Below are 4,515 nucleotides of genomic sequence, written 5' to 3'. Positions count from 1 at the left end.
CACTGGTAGTAGACGAAAGTCCCATAGATAATACTGGATGAGGGTCCATCATGAAGACATAACCCGTGTCCCCCTTTCAATTCACGTCATACAGTTGACAGACTTGTTCGTGGCTCGTGGTTCTCACGCCATCCAATCCCTCTCCATCTTAAATCTTCAATTCTTGGATTTCTTGTTCTTGTCGCTAGTGTTCCCATTTTTTCTCTTCTGAGATGGGGTGCGCAGATTGTACTTCTTTGTCCACGTCTGGACCTCGCCCAGGCTTTGGACGCTCCCCTAAAAAAGGCTGTCCACATTCTTCCTCAGAGGTAGCTGAATTGCTGGATATGGAGCGTCTCCCATCCCACGTTTTCTGCCACCTGAACACCTTATTTTGTTGGTAATCTCTAAGGTCACGCTGGAATTGTGTAGCTTTAGTGGTTTGGATCTCCTTCTCACATTTGAGCAAATCCTGCTCTACCACTTTGTCAAATGCATCCAGCTCCTCTTTGGTTAAGGCCTGTTGGATCTTATCTTTCAGGCAGTCAATCTCCCTCTCAACGATTTCAAGGCATCTGCGGTCAGCCCCAATCAACAATTCCACCAAGGTCTGGGAACACCTGGTCAGGGTTTCCTCCCACTTGCCTATAAACATTGGATCCTCAATCTCCAAGGTCGGGAAGATTTGGATCCGTAATCCCCTCGGGATGATATTTTTTTGTAAGTAATTTTCTAATGCCGCCTTGTTCCACCATAATCTAGTACGCCTCCTAAGGGACTCACAGATTTTTTGCTTAAAATCCTTAATATCTTGTTTTTTTCACATCAGATGGTGTTTTGTCTCCAAATACCGATCCCAATTGGCTCAACCAATTAGCGTCACGTCTCCTAAAGTCCATGTACGGGGGTTTTTCCATATTGCTGCTGTAAACTGGTGACACAAGTCCCCAAACGCATCAACCTCGACACGTGTTTCGCCACGTAGGCTTCGTCAAGAGTACTGTGCCCACTGCCCACCACTCATATCGGGTGGCACAGTACCTTGCAGATAAAAAAGTCATTTCATTTTTACCCTTTAATATAATTGCAGTTGCCTGCCAGTGTGTGTCAGGCCCACAGACTGTACTGTGCCCACTGCCCACCACTCATATGGGGTGGAACAGTACCTTGCAGATAAAAAAGTCATTTAATTGTTACCTTTTAATATAGATCAAAGTTCCAGCAGAAAAAAAAACTAAAATCACAATTTTTATGATATACCTTAAAAGAGATCCCAATTGGACCTTCTGTACCAATGCAAAAACAAAAACTACATACAGGGTATGTGACTGATATATTACATCCAGAGACTTGATAATGCACCTGGGGTAAGGAAGTGAATTGTCCCTATATCTACCCCTATCCTAAAACCTCAGCCCAGGGAAGACTCCTGATGGTAGAGGCCCCCTGTCCACGTTCCTAGACTATTATCCCTAAGATGTCCCAAAAAGGGTGAGTACAGGAAATATTCTGGAGTGCCCCAGGTATGAGGTGAGGATAATGAAGTACCAATGATACAACCATTAGCTGGATGCAAAAAACAAAGTACAAACACACAGTAAAATACAGATAGTCAGGGTTGACATTATAGTCATACACCTGGATTACCTCGACGCGTTTCCCCCTGGACAGTGCTATGGGATCATCAGGAGGTAGGATAGAACACTATAAGTCTATACAATGCTAATGTAACAAGATATATACTAGCTTATAGCCAGGTTACATAGTCATAATTGATACAGGGGGTGCCGTTCTAGAACCAATCCACCTATAGTGTGGCACCGTTTCAGGCCGGTCACAGACCAACAATATCATGCGTGGTTATGGTGCCTTGGTCCAGCTCCTGGAGGCCAAAAGGAAGGTGTACTCCGCATCCTGTTGGGCAAAAATGATCATATACCCAAATCAATACAATATCCAACACTGCTATATACAAAATCCATTGTTGTACATGTACACTCACAGTTAGAAGGTAGGATACACCCCAGGCAGACAGCGTTCCTGTCGTCTCACTGTGAGAGAGTCTTGATAAGACCCACACTGAAATTAAAGGACAGGATCAATTCACCACAGATGCATAGAGAGAGAGTTACACCAATTCATTAAGGAGCTAAGGTAGGTTCAACTTACATCCTGGAGGCCTCCCCTCAGTTACCGCTCCCCCTGGTAGGCGATCTACTACTCATGCTGCAGCTGTATTTAAAGGGCTGCCCATTAGCGCCACTCACCTCATTGGTGAGTCACAGTGTTTCCGGACTGGCCTTACCTCCTGGTGTCGGAACGCATATGCGTTCCACCGGGAGATAGTTCCGGTTCCCGGCCAGTGCAGATATATCTCCAGTTCCGGTCCATGGAACGCACATGCGTTCCATGAAACAGTTTCCGGTCCGAGGAAACCATTTCCGGTTCCTGGATTTGCGGTCCCTGGAACGCATATGCGTTCCATACAGTGATTCCCACCCCTAATCGAGCGCTTCCAATGAAGTAATCTTTGCAGTGCATCAGGGACCTTCAGGTTCCGATCCATACAATGATGTTTTAGTTCAATTCATATATCTAGTATAGAAGCGATCCCTGTAGTATGTCCCATTCATATAACCCATATATACAGTACAGACCAAAAGTTTGGACACACCTTCTCATTCAAAGAGCTTTCTTTATTTTCATGACTATGAAGGCATCAAAACTATGAATTAACACATGTGGAATTATATACATAACAAACAAGTGTGAAACAACTGAAAATATGTCATATTCTAGGTTCTTCAAAGTAGCCACCTTTTGCTTTGATTACTGCTTTGCACACTCTTGGCATTCTCTTGATGAGCTTCAAGAGGTATTCCCCTGAAATGGTTTTCACTTCACAGGTGTGCCCTGTCAGGTTTAATAAGTGGGATTTCTTGCCTTATAAATGGGGTTGGGACCATCAGTTGCGTTGAGGAGAAGTCAGGTGGATACACAGCTGATAGTCCTACTGAATAGACTGTTAGAATTTGTATTATGGCAAGAAAAAAGCAGCTAAGTAAAGAAAAACGAGTGGCTATCATTACTTTAAGAAATGAAGGTAGGTCAGTCAGCCGAAAAATTGGGAAAACTTTGAAAGTAAGGGCTATTTGACCATGAAGGAGAGTGATGGGGTGCTGCGCCAGATGACCTGGCCTCCACAGTCACCGGACCTGAACCCAATCGAGATGGTTTGGGGTGAGCTGGACCGCAGAGTGAAGGCAAAAAGGGCCAACAAGTGCTAAGCATCTCTGGGAACTCCTTCAAGACTGTTGGAAGACCATTTCAGGGGACTACCTCTTGAAGCTCATCAAGAGAATGCCAAGAGTGTGCAAAACAGTAATCAAAGCAAAAGGTGGCTACTTTGAAGAACCTAGAATATGACATATTTTCAGTTGTTTCACACTTGTTTGTTATGTATATAATTCCACATGTGTTAATTCATAGTTTTGATGTCTTCATAGTCATGAAAATAAAGAAAACTCTTTGAATTAGAAGGTGTGTCCAAACTTTTGGTCTGTACAGTATATAGTCCTGATAGAAATTCACAGCCAACCTGCTATGATCTGTATATTGGATGCCACCTGTTCTTGATGGCATACTGTACAAGTGAATGAAGAAAAAGAAAGGGACATAATACTAAAGGGAGGAATAGAATCACCAGATGTATAGGCGCTAATCGGTACGGTGTATTAGCAATCATGTGATCAAAAAGTCTAGTACAGGGTCACAGAGTACTTCAAATACATTCCAGCTGCAGTTAAGCCAGAGTTATCCCAATTATATGTCATTTTCAAAAGACTATCCACGGTCCGTGGTCGTCTCAGGACAATGACCTGATAACGGGTCACTAATGTCCATTCTGATAATTCACATTATTTCATGCTTCACGCATGTGGCCTAATTTTAAGTACACTACGAAAATCACGCAAAGCTAGGCCGTCAGACGAATAAGAACATCACAGGGATTGCCACAGGTGAACATCAACCTTTCATTAATGCCCAGAGGGGCCTGGGATCTGAAGCGATGGATCCATGTGCATTCTTTCTGTAATATCTTCCTGTTCCAGTCCCCGCAACTGGGCGACGGTTGAACCAGTTCCAGGACAGAAAATTTAAGGCATCCTGGGTTCCCCCCATGCATTTCATTAACATGTGAGGCCACTGGGGTGATGTTCTTTTTGATGACGTCATTCACGTGCTCACACACTCTTCTCCGCACTTCCCTGATTGTCTTGCCTATGTAGTCCTTTGTACAGGGACACTGACAGATATATACTGCGCCCTTACTGCGGCAGTTACAGAAGTCCCTGATTTTAAATACTCGTCCAGTGACCGTGTATGTTATTGTTTTAGCGGTTGAGATGCTGATATAAGCTCCAGAGACATTACATCACATGTGACTGATATCAGCCGCTCCTCTTATAACGCTCCAGCGCTGATATAACCTCCAGAGACATTACATCACATGTGACTGATATCAGCCGCTCCTCT

At 43.9% G+C, this 4,515-nt stretch overlaps 1 long non-coding RNA gene across 1 annotated transcript; it reads right to left on the bottom strand.

Annotated features, from left to right (window-relative positions):
• Nucleotides 1-1,775: 1,775 nt before the first annotated feature.
• LOC120994563 lies at nt 1,776-2,182 on the bottom strand. Its single transcript, XR_005777433.1, has 3 exons — nt 2,149-2,182; nt 1,982-2,058; nt 1,776-1,893 (listed from the first exon to the last, which is right to left on the bottom strand). It is a non-coding gene; the product is annotated as an uncharacterized LOC120994563 (long non-coding RNA).
• Nucleotides 2,183-4,515: the final 2,333 nt, after the last annotated feature.

This window comes from Bufo bufo, chromosome 3 (genome assembly GCF_905171765.1).
Source record: "Bufo bufo chromosome 3, aBufBuf1.1, whole genome shotgun sequence".
In the NCBI taxonomy this organism is placed as follows: Eukaryota; Metazoa; Chordata; class Amphibia; order Anura; family Bufonidae; genus Bufo; species Bufo bufo.
Note: the sequence above shows the minus strand (reverse complement) of the source record. Positions and strands in the feature narration are given on the sequence as shown.